General features: G+C 47.4%; 2 long non-coding RNA genes across 3 annotated transcripts; both read right to left on the reverse strand.

The window, feature by feature from the left end:
• Positions 1-87: 87 nt before the first annotated feature.
• Positions 88-4327, reverse strand: LOC123580412. The gene is made up of 3 exons (XR_006703290.1): positions 3765-4327; positions 1424-2128; positions 88-214 (listed from the first exon to the last, which is right to left on the reverse strand). It is a non-coding gene; the product is annotated as an uncharacterized LOC123580412 (long non-coding RNA).
• Positions 4328-5385: 1058 nt separating this feature from the next.
• On the reverse strand, positions 5386-11997 carry LOC123580413. 2 transcript variants are annotated; one of them, XR_006703292.1, is made up of 4 exons: positions 11961-11997; positions 9665-9750; positions 7104-7234; positions 5386-5415 (listed from the first exon to the last, which is right to left on the reverse strand). It is a non-coding gene; the product is annotated as an uncharacterized LOC123580413 (long non-coding RNA). The 2 variants fall into 2 exon arrangements; XR_006703291.1 differs by lacking the exon at positions 5386-5415 and having other exon boundaries at positions 5429-7234.
• Positions 11998-12419: the final 422 nt, after the last annotated feature.

The raw sequence follows: 12419 nt of genomic DNA on the forward strand, positions 1-12419 counted from the left end.
CCGAACCACAGTCAGACGCCCAACTGACTGAGCCACCAAGGCATCCCAAATCTCGACAATATAAATAAAGGAAAGAACACAGCCTCACCCAACAGAGCAGATTCCTGTAATTCTCCGGCATCACTTATTTGTGTAGGTTCCTCTGCTCAGAGCTCAGTCCCTTCCATTCTGAATCTGCGAAGACCACAGCCACATCCTGGAATGTAACCGGCACCTACAAATAAGCAGTAAGTTAAGAGACAGCAAATCACCATCCATTTTCTTTTGTTTTTTTTTTATTTTTTTTTAATGTTTATTTATTTTTGAGACAGGGAAAGACAGAGCATGAACAGGGGAGGGTCAGAGAGAGGGAGACACAGAATCTGAAACAGGCTCCAGGCTCTGAGCGGTCAGCACAGAGCCCAACGCGGGGCTCGAACTCACGGACCGCGAGATCATGACCTGGGCCGAAGTCGGACGCTCAACCGACTGAGCCACCCAGGCGCCCCAACCATCCATTTTCTCAGAGTGAGAGGTGTTATCTGGTGGCCCTGGAGAGCCCGAATATGTGAGAAATTGATCTAGTTCTCTGAAAGCACACGGTTCTCCCTATAAAGCTCTTCTAGGCATTCCTAGGCTTTGTGTTAAAATCTGAGGGATGCACAGCTGATGCGTGAAACACACTTCTGGCCCTCAGACGCCTGGGATTTCCTCGCAGAAATGATCGGTGACTCAACCTGCAAACCTCAAGCAGTGCCGGGGAAAGTGACCTTGAGGATCAATCTGGGGGAATTCTGAGGTAGAAGCATGGGGCATGGGCTGGAGAAGGAAAGAAGCATGGGGCTTGTGCTGGGCATCGGGGGATGATGAAGATATAGCAGAGAAAACGGAACAATCTTCAGCTATAGAGAAAAGCGGGAGTGAACAGACAGGGACCACAGTGAGAATGTTTGAGGGATGCAGGTCACTAAGTGGGATCTGTGAAAAGCTGTCTTTGCCTGCTATTTTAAAAATAAAGTCCTGGGGCGCCTGGGTGGCTCAGTCGGTTAAGCAGTTTAGCATCTGACTCTTGATTCTGGCTCAGGTCATGATCTCACGGTTCTTGAGCTCCAGCCCCAGGTCTGGCTCTATGCTGACAGCACAGAGACTGCTTGGGATTCTCTCTCTCTCTCTCTCTCTCTCTCTCTCTCTCTCTCTCTCTTTCTGCCCCTCCCCCCCCTGTGCCCACTCTCTCTCCCTCTCTCTCAAAATAAATAAACTTTATAAAAAAGCCCCTAATGCTTCACTCATCATGTAGCGCAGTATGTCACATATGCAAAACAGCTGGCAAGGGGAATGGCAGGGATCGTCAAGGAAAGGGGCACTTACAGATCATTTCATCTTTTTCAAAAATCTGACGCTTTATCAAGATATAATTCAAAATTCACGGCTTCATAAAACTCACCCCTTTCAAGTACAGGCACCCCTTGCTTTGCACGGTTCCGATGTGCACAAATCAGAGTCGCCACAGTTTAGCTGAATAACACCAGACCCCGACCACAATGGTTCAAACGTCAGTTACTGCGATATGGTGACCGCAAGCGCGAGCTCTGCCGCTAGCTCTCCAGTCCGCCAATCACTATGTAAGTGACAGATGGCGTCGTGACCAGTAACCAATCACATCACTTCTTGGGAAGGCTCCCTTCCCTCAGCTCCCCTTTGCTAGAAGGCCACCGTCTATGTGCTGGCCTATTTCTGTACCCTCTTCTGTGCCACTGGTCTACCCGTCTATCTTTATGCCAATCCCCTGCTGCCTTAATGACACTGGCACCATGACAGATCTTTCTCCAGCTTTGGTTCTTCTTCAAGAATACCCTGGCTAGTTGGGGCCTTTGCGTACGAAAACAAACTGCAGTGCAAAATGAGGTACAAATCTTACCACAAACGAATCCCAGACACAATGTTGAATAAAAGAAGCCAAACGCGGAAGAGTGCGGACGATGTGATGACATTCATTAAAAACCAAACAGGAAACGTAATCTGTGATGCTAGGGGTCAGGATAGAGTTATCCTCGGGGGAGACTGGAGGACTGGAAGGCTTACACGCATGTAATGCTCACAAGTGGCAGTGTTCTGCATCTCGATCTGGTCCCATGGCTGTGTTTGCTTTCTGAAAATCAGAGTACGTTTTTTAATGTTTATTTGTTTTTGAGACAGAGAGCGCAAGCAGGGGAGGGGCAGAGAGGGGGTGGGGACAGCGGCTCTGAAGCGGGCTCTGCGCTGACTGTGGAGAACCTGAAGCAGGTTTGAACTCACAAACCGTGAGATCGTGACCTGAGCCCACGTCAGATGCTCAACCGACTGAGCCACTGAGGCGCCCTGAGTACATTTTTGAACTACACGCTTTGTTAACTATTACACTTCCATCAAATTTCAAACAAACAGAAACACCTTACCCTGGCCGGGCGAGAGAGTTCGTGCTTTCCTGACATTTAAATTGCTTCTTTCCCAGAAAACTGCTGACGACAGCATTCCATATGCGTCATTCGTCAAATAATACAGACCCGTTCCTGAGGGTCGGAAAATATGCTCCCACATTTTTTAGATTGGGATTTATGTTGCAGCAAGAAGGCTATTCAACACATTAGAAGCTATAGGAGCTTAGGAGTCAAGGAAAACCGGGTTTAAATCCTGGCTCCACCGTGTGGTAGAGGAGTGTGGCCAGGTACCAGTCACACGCCCCTCCAGGCCAGACTTTCTCCTTCTGAAATAAATTGTATTACCACCACCACCACCCTTTTACAGCTGTTATTAAGAATTACTGAGCCTGGGTGGCTCAGTTGGCTAAGCGTCCAACTTCGGCTCAGGTCATGATCTCACGGCTCGTGAGTTCGAGCCCCACATCGGGCTCTGTGCTGACAGCTCGGAGCCTGGAGCCCGCTTCGGATTCTGTGTCCCTCTCTCGCTCTCCCCCTCCTCGCTCATGCTCTCTCTCCCAATCTCTCTCTCTACGAATAAATAAAACATTAAAAAAAAATTTTTTAAAGAATTATGGAAGAAATGTTATCATGCCCAAGACTTGTCTCTAAAATAACCCAATGAGGGACGTGAGGGATCGAAATGGCATATGACTGGCCATTATAGGTGACTACTGAAGCTGTATTGACGGGACCTGAGGCCTTATTACAACTTTGCTCCTACTTCTCTGTATGTTCCAAAACTTCAGCGATAACAAGGTAGAAAGATGTCCAGGGCACGATAGCATTAGATAGGGTGGATATGGGGTCAAACTTGATAGTACACTTAGAATGTTCAATAGTCGGTTTTTCAAAAATACCCCGCGTGTTGAAAAGTCTCCTGAACCCTTAATGTTAATCTTGGGTACATTTTTCAACAAAGACAATCAAACACGCCAACGCAGGAGCCCCTCATTATGAAGTGAGTCAGCGTCTGACGCAGGCATGGACGACCGCCTTTCCCCTTTTCACGAGAGAGAATCGATGCTGTTCTCTGGGAAACCAGCCAGCATTTCGGGGAGGACGGTGGGGAAGTAACCCACCTCCCCAGCATTTGGGGCTTGTCCTCTTTCTCGGAGCCGGTCAGTAGCACAAGAAGGCAGCCCCGGGGAAAGGGGCAGCAGCAGCTGTGGGGCGCCAGGCGGCCCATGGGCATTTCCAAGGCAGCGACTCCAGGCCCTGCAGGGAGGAAGGAGCCCCTGGGCGCACCTGTGGTCACTGGGGCGCTCTTGCTGAACCCGAGCTCACTTCCCCCCACCACGGTACCTCTCCAGACCCACCAGCTCTCACCTTCTGCTGTATGATTTTGATCTGTGTCTTCATGGCCTCAAGTGCCTTCCCTGCCCTCCAGAGGCAACACCTGCCCCCCGGTCCTGCTCGCAGTGGGCAGAAGGATCAGGCCATGCCAGGGCCCCACGGATAGCCCGGAGTCTGCCTTGAAACTCTGCCAGAGGGCCGGGGAGAAGTTACTTTGTCTCAACTTCTGCTGTCTGGGGTGACTTCTCAGAGCCTTACTTGTGAAAGCCCATCTTGCTTCCACGAAGCCAGGACCTGTGCGATGCAAAAGTCACTCAACGTTGCCGGGAGCTGTACCGTGGGCCCTGAGCCCATGCCTCCTGGACAGGGGCCCTGTCCTCTCACGTCTCCTCATTCAACGTGGCGCCTCGGGCTTCAGGACTTCCTCGGATTCCTTTACTTCACCCCTTTCCAGCCTCTACGCCCTCAAGTCTGTCCCCCGCCCCTCTTCCTCAGCTGTCAAAATATACAATTCCTATCCACCCTCACGCTGCGGATTCAAACTCCATGTCTCTGCTCCCTGGAGCGTGAGTCAGAGTGAAGACGTGGCATAATGACTGTGGATAAAGAGGCGCAGAATGTCTCCTCCCAGACCAATCTGGGCATGCAGAACTCAGCTCCTGCCTCCCTTGGCCCTGGTTCCAGCTGTGTTCAATCCCATGTCCCTGAACTCTTGAGGGCTCGGGGTCTCAACTGAGTTCTTCCTCTTTAGGTCATGCTCCAGGCCTCACAGTGACTCTGTGAAGGTAGCCCCCACCTTCCTTATCACATGGCCTTATCAGAACGGTGCATCTGTGTCTCCAGATGAACCCAAGAGGAGATCCTCCATTCATGCGGTCCCAAAGGAGGCAGATGGCGTCGAAGTTAAACTACCATGAGAAGCAACTCGGACCGCCGGCCCAGGATCTCAGCCCCGAGGACTGTGGTCGCCCTGTTGCCAGTCCTCTTTGGAGGCTGGCCAGGTCCCCCTTAGGATTCATCCCTTAATTCCATAGGCAGAGACTCACTCCCTCTTCTGTCCAACCTGGGCATCTCACCTTCTCCAGACCATGTTGCAAAGTTTCTATTTATTTGACTACCTCTACTAGATTCTGAGCCTCTTGTAAGAAGAAACACATCTCAGTCATTTTGCTAATCCTAGGGACTAGGATAAAAGAGGCCTTTATGGTGGATTTTTACCACTGTTCCCAATTATTTATTTCTCTATACAAAGACGGCACCTCCCTGCCCCTGACATCAGGCTTGGCCTTGTGACTTGCCTTGGGCGATGAAATGTGACTGAAGGCCGCCCTGCCACTTCTAAGCACTGCCTGATTCCACCATCACTCACGTTCTGAAAGAAGCATGTCCCCAGAAGGGGCTTTGGTTTCTACTGTAAAAGATCATGGTGGGGCGCCTGGGTGGCTCAGTCGGTTAAGCCTCCGACTTCAGCTCAGGTCACGATCTCACGGTCCGTGAGTTCGAGCCCCGCGTCGGGCTCTGGGCTGATGGCTCAGAGCCTGGAGCCTGCTTCCGATTCTGTGTCTCCCTCTCTCTCTGCCCCTTCCCCGTTCATGCTCTGTCTCTCTCTGTCTCAAAAATAAATAAACGTTAAAAAAAAATTTTTTTTTTAAAAAAAAGATCATGGTGCAGAGCCAAAGCCAACCTACGAAGGAAGAGGAATTAGACTGGGGTTAAGGTCAGATAGCTGGGTGGGCCACTGAGAGTTGGGGGTCACATGTCACTGCAGCACAGCCTGGCCTAAGCTGATAGAGCCCTCTGCTCCTAGTAATACCAACATCTATAAAGCGAGTACTTTCCAGAGCTCATGAATCCTTACAACACAGCCAAGAGGAAGGCACTGCTATTCTTTCCATCTCACAGAGGGGCAAGCTAAGGCACTCAGAGGTCAGTTGATGTGTCCTTAAGATCATAGCTACCAAGCGTCAGGGCCAAGCCTAGAATCCAGAATTCTCATCCCAAAGCCCGTTCCTTTCAGCCTTGCTACGGCAATGCCCAGCGAACAAAGGACTAAATGAAAACGCCGAGAGCAAGCGTATGTCCACAGGGTTCTGAGTTCGCCCTGAAGGAGACAGGACCCTCACAGCAAAAGGGAGGAGGGGTCAGGAAGGGCCAAGTTACTCTGGAGTGACAAATGCTTCCCCCCAGATCTCCGTGGCTTAGAGTTATGAAGTTTCCTTCTCACTCCGGCTCTGTGTCCATCATGTGTCATCTGCAACTGTGCTCAAAGCCATCTTCAGTCCAGGACCACGGATGCCGGGACCGCCTCTGTTTGGAAAACGGTCAGTAGGAACGATAGAGGGAAATGTCAGATAGAGAACCGTACTCACGCTCTTACCAACTCTACCCAAAGTGACACCTCGGACATAGCTCATCAGCAAATCGAGACACATGGTCACTTCTGAGTTCAATCGGGCAGGGAGAGACCACCTAGGAGGGATGTCAGGATGTCCGGGAAACGTTGACATGGCATTCCACTACAGGGTCAAAAGGCCATAAATTGATTGTCCGCCTCCCCCAGGCCCCACTGTGATTGGCAGTTCAGTGTGCTGGGATCTGTGGCTGTGCCCAGGCCATAAGACTAAAGCCACGGTTCCTTACACCTGCCACACCATTAAGAACAAGCAGGGATGCCGACCAGGAGAACAGGGTTCTGTCACAGAAGACCTACAGCCGTGAACATTATGCTGCCACTCCGAGCGTAAGGCAGAGGGGGCCCAGCCAGCCAAGAAGGAGCTCTGCAGGGAAGGGGGCAGGGCGGCCAAGAGAGAGGAGACAAGAGAAAGGAAAAGACTAGGAGAAATGGGGGATTTCCTAGAAGAACAGAAATTGCCCAAAATCGAGTCCAAAAAAAAAAAAAAAAGCAACCAATTATTAACCGAAAAAGAAAAGCAAAGGACAAAGGTCTCTCCCAAAGGCACGGGCCTCAGACCATTTTATTGGCCAATTCCAGCAACACTTCGAGGAATAGGTCACTCTGTAATAAAGCTTAAGTGCCCCAAAGCATTAAAACCAGCTTCCTAGCTCATTCATCAAGGACACCAAGAGCAAGCAAGGACCCTACAGAAGAAAGAAAACCAGGGGTCAATGCCACTTATAAAACGAGGTGCAAAAGTTCTAAATAAAACGTTGGCCAATTGGATCCAGCTGTGCCTTCAAGAAATAAGACTACATCATCACCAAGTAGACTTTATCCCAGGAAGGGACAGGACGGTGTAGTGTCAGAAAACCTACTAGGTGAGGAAAACTTCCTTCTTTTAGTAAGCTGATTGTGTATGTGTGTCTGTGTGTATGTGTGTGCATATGTATAAATAGGTGGTAAAATATTTCTACCCGAGAATCTTCCTGCTAACACACGACCCCGTTGTCAACATTTTGCTCTACTGGCCCTATCACATCTATCCATCCATACTGGCGAGTACGTGGACATTCAGAACAGCAAACTTTTCAACTTTTCTGCATGTCTGTAAAACGTCAGAAGAAAACGTTGGGGGCAAATGGGATCCAAAAAGACTTCCACATTCACACGATCTATGAACGAGTGTAAGACACCAACTTCAATCTGCACATTGCTATTTCCCAGAGAAACCAATTTAACACTGTCTTGTTCTCCCAACGGTAAAGAAATACATCTCTTACGCCATTGTAAGAGACCTCAAGGATGAGACACTACGGCTCGAAAGAAAGTGCGATGTGAAATCTGCAGAAAACACTGTCAGCACGACTTGGGTCCTAAAATGCTACGTCTCAACAACACCTCAGGATGGGATCTTGTGTCAGCGACGTTCGATTGTAACAGGTGTCCCTGAGATGGAAACTGCTACAGTTTTTTTATACAGTGCAACCAGATGCGCCACACACTGTCTTCTGTTTGCCAAGTCCACTGTGACCAATCTATTTCCTTATAAAAAATATGAACACATGAAGTGCATAATCTTCCTCAGGCTCCTGTGGAATTACGGAAGAGTCGGCTTTAAGGGATCTCCATTTCCCACTAACCATTTGATTTGATACAACACAAGAACATTCCAACTTGCTCTACCTTCTTGGTCAGCACTTTTTTCTCAGCATCTCTCCAGCTATTATTCATTTGTTCCAAAGCCGGTAACGACGATGTTTCAAGTACACTGACCCTGTGTTGGTCTGGTGGCAATTCAAACTGGGTAACCGCGGAACGCTTAGCCTAGGGACTGGAACGCTTAGCCTAGGGACTAGTTATGAAGGTGTGAGCAGAGTTAAGGGAAAACAAACAGATGCTTTAGCACCACGGCTGCTTACGAGAGCCGAGGGTCTCGACCAACGCCAGGTCTAAAGGTGGAGGGAGCAGTTACCAGGTTCAGGAGCTAGAGTCATGGAGAGAGGGTTGCTTGGCAGAAGTTTTGGCTTTCGGCAGAGGTACACCATTCACCCGTGGTGATCCAGTAGGGAGGGAGCCATTGGAATAAAATACACAGAAGCAACGGAGGTTAGCAAAGCTATCTGAACCAAATCTCCTTCTGAAGCAAATGAGTAATTATGGGATATGCTAATTCCATCAACCCCCGTGGACTAAAAAATCTAGAATTTTGGTATAGAAGTAAGGAGACACAAATGTGATACTCAAAGGGTTAGGTAACATCCCAGTAATCCTGAATTTGGATCAGGAATATCAGTGTGAACAATGAGGTACTTCTTAGCTCTGTCCCCTGCCAAAGGCTACAGTGACCAATTCAATTGCAGCGCCCATCCCTGATTTCCAGACTGTGGCCTTTTTTTTTTTTTTAAGTTTATTTATTTATTTTTGAGAGACGAAGAGAGTGCAAGTGGGACAGGAGCAGAGAGAGGGAGAGAGAATCTCAAGCAGGCTCTGCACTGTCTGTTAGCACGTGGAGCCCAAAGTAGGGCTCGAATTCACTGTGAGATCACGGCCTGAGCCAAAATCAAGAATCAGATGCTTAGGACGCCTGGGTGGCCCAACCGGTTGAGCATCTGACTTCGGCTCAGGTCATGATCTCACAGTTCATGAGTTCGAGTCCCACATGGGGCTCTGTGCTGACAGCTCAGAGCCTGGAGCCTCCTTCAGATTCTGTGTCTGCCTCTCTCTCTGCCCCTCCCCTGCTCATGCTCTGTCTCTCTCTTTCTCTCTCTCAAAAATAATAAACAAACAGTAAATTAAAAAAAAAAAAAAAAGAATCTGATGTTTAACTAACTGAGCCACCAAGATACCCCCAGACTGTGGTCTTGACTTACTATTTCCCATTAAAAGAAATATGTGCTTCCAGAAAAAAGAAAATGGCTTATGCCTGATTTGTTGCACGAAATGTACAAGATGAGCCTGTAATATCTTGACATACCAGAAAGCAAGGATTTACAAAGACTCTTTAGAATCATATCACTATGACTTCATGGTTAACTAGAAAAGGCTGCCAATGGCCAGAGATGGGACAATGTTAGTTTTAACAAGAATATGACTTGCAATAGATTGAAACCCATCAGATGTGTTTAAACCTACGAGTTTATAATATTTTTTAAAATAAAGGTCAACTTCTAATAACAGGTAACCAATTCACTTTCTTGAAAACTCGTTAAATGAAAGATTGAAGCATTTAATCTCCTTCCCGATATGAATCGTGCCTCTGGGTAATCAAATAGTAGATGAGGGGAAGTGTCTCCTTATAATATTATTCCAGCGAAGACAGGAAAATGACAGAATTAGCATATCACCATTTTACATTCCTCAGTGAATGAACACATCTAGGCATTACGAATCAAGAATGGCTAACATCAAAGAAAACCAAAAGCAGATGTTATATGCATCCTGATAAAAGCATACATCACTTAGATTTTTTTCAAAGGGATTGAACCTAAGTGTGATGAAACTCCACACCAAATGTGGGGGAAATACAAAGGAATACCTTTATCTGCAATGAGAATATATCAGCAAAATCCAGCCTGCAGGAAGCTCTACATATCAAACGGTCTTGGTCCTTCAACAGATAAACTGGCAGGAAAGGAAGAGGATGAAAGAACCTATAAATTTTAATTTTTTTTAATGTTTTATATATTTTTGAGAAACATAGAGAGACAGAGACAGAGAGAATGAGCAGGGGAGGGGCAGACATACAGGGAGACACAGAATCGGAAGCAGGCTCCAGGCTCTGAGCTGCCAGCACAGAGCCTGATGCGGGGCTTGAACCCACGAACTGTGAGCTCACGACCTGAGCCAAAGTGGGACGCTTATCCAACCGAGCCACCCAGGTGCCCCAAGAATCTATAAATTTTAAAAGACACATTTTAAAAATCACTATTAGATTTTTTTTTTTTTTTAAGATAAAAAAGCTAGGGTACCTCGGTTGAGAGTCCAACTCTTGTTCAGCTCAGGTCATGATCCCAGGGTCATGAGATCGAGCCCCATGTTGGGCTTCGCGCTGAGTGTGGAGCCTGCTTAAGATCCTCTCCCTCGGGGTGCCTGGGTGGCTCACTCGGTTGAGCGTCCGACTTCAGCTCAGGTCATGATCTCACGGTTTGTGAGTTCGAGCCCTGCGTCGGGCTCTGTGCTGACAGCTCGGAGCCTGGAGCCGTCTTCGGATTCTGTGTCTCCCTCTCTCTCTCTGCTCGTACTCTGCCTCTCTCTTTCGCTCTCAAAAATAAAGAAAATGTTGGGGCGCCTGGGTGGCGCAGTCGGTTAAGCGTCCGACTTCAGCCAGGTCACGATCTCGCGGTCCGTGAGTTCGAGCCCCGCATCAGGCTCTGGGCTGATGGCTCAGGGCCTGGAGCCTGTTTCCGATTCTGTGTCTCCCTCTCTCTCTGCCCCTCCCCCGTTCATGCTCTGTCTCTCTCTGTCCCAAAAATAAATAAACGTTGAAAAAAATAAAAATAAAAATAAAGAAAATGTTAAAAAAAAATTCTCTCTCTTTGCTCCTCTCCCCCACTCCCGCACTCCATCTCTCTTTAAATAAATCAGTAACTATAAAAATAGCAAAATAAAAGGTAAAAAAAGCTAACCTATGAAGTTTAGAGATGCTTACTCAGGTGACGGACCTTAGAGACACTCAGGGAAAGGTTGCTTTTGAAGGGAGGGACAAAGTTGTGACTGGGGACCATCTGGGGAGACCAACAAAGTACTACTTTTTGACCTGGGTGTTCACTTCCTGTTCGTTCTACACTATCCCTTCTGTGTGTTTTACTTCCTGTGTTGTATTTTATAATAAAAATGAAATTCTACAATGAATTCTACAATTCATTTTATAATAAAAATGAAATTCTACAAAATAAAACCCGTGTAAGTGCAGCAACAGACAGTAAGTGGACCAGAACAGAGAGCCCACACATTCTTGGGGTTTTAGGTAATACAGCCTCTCAACACAGCCAGGAAAGGATGGCCTCTTCGTGAAAGCGTTCAGACAAGCCGCTGTCAGATTGGAAGGTAGATTCCTAGCTCACACCTTGCATAAAAATAAATTCCAAGTAGTGTGAGAGCTAAAGATTAGAAAGAAACAAAAATATAGACATTTGGAAACATACAGGAAAACATACAGAGGCCCTTGGGGAAAGACAGATCTTTAAAAAAAAAAAAAAAATCCAGAAGCCATTAAGGAAGAGGTGAATACATATCAATTACTACATATCAATTAAATACTGCCGTTTAGGGGTGCCTGGGTGGCTCAGTCGGTTAAGTGTCCGACTTCAGCTCAGGTCATGATCTCACGGTCCGTGAGTTCGAGCCCCGCGTCGGGCTCTGTGCTGACAGCTCAGAGCCTGGAGCCTGTTTCAGGTTCTGTGTCTCCCTCTCTCTCTGCCCCTCCCCTGTTCATGCTCTGTCTCTCTCTGTCTCAAAAATAAATAAACGTTAAAAAAAAAAAATTAAAAAAAATACTGCCGTTTAACCAAAGACACCGCTAGGAAACGAGGGGAGAAGACACCTCTAGGAAACGTGGGGAGGGCATAAACATGTATGTGTGTACTTAATCTCTGATTGTCTTTTACATTAAAAAAAAATGCCAGAAGGATACACAGAAAGTTAACAAAACTGATTATCTATGGAAAATAAATCTGTCTTGAAAGTGTCCTAGAATCCAAAAAACAAAAACAAAACCAAAAAAAACTTCAATAGGTGAATTTAAATTTAGCAAGGTGGCAGGATTTAAAGGGTCAATATACAAACATCAATTGTCCTTTTATAAATACTGACAGAAATAGTTGGAAACTTACCTTTTAAAAAACATTTCCGGGGCGCCTGGGTGGCGCACTCGGTTAAGCGTCCGACTTCAGCCAGGTCACGATCTCGCGGTCCGTGAGTTCGAGCCCCGCGTCGGGCTCTGGGCTGATGGCTCGGAGCCTGGAGCCTGTTTCCGATTCTGTGTCTCCCTCTCTCTCTGCACCTCCCCCATTCAGGCTCTGTCTCTCTCTGTCCCAAAAATAAATAAACGTTGAAAAAAAAAATTAAAAAAAAAAAAAAAAACATTTCCAGGGGCGCCTGGGTGGCTCAGTCGGTTGAGCGTCCGACTTCGGCTCAGGTCATGATCTCACAGTCTGTGAGTTTGAGCCCCGCATCGGGCTCTGTGCTGATGGCTCAGCGCCTGGAGCCTGTTTCCGATTCTGTGTGTGTCTCTCTCTCTGCCCCTTCCTTGCTCATGCTCTCTCTCTGTCTCAAAAATAAATGAAAACATT

Source organism: Leopardus geoffroyi, chromosome A3, assembly GCF_018350155.1.
Source record: "Leopardus geoffroyi isolate Oge1 chromosome A3, O.geoffroyi_Oge1_pat1.0, whole genome shotgun sequence".
In the NCBI taxonomy this organism is placed as follows: Eukaryota; Metazoa; Chordata; class Mammalia; order Carnivora; family Felidae; genus Leopardus; species Leopardus geoffroyi.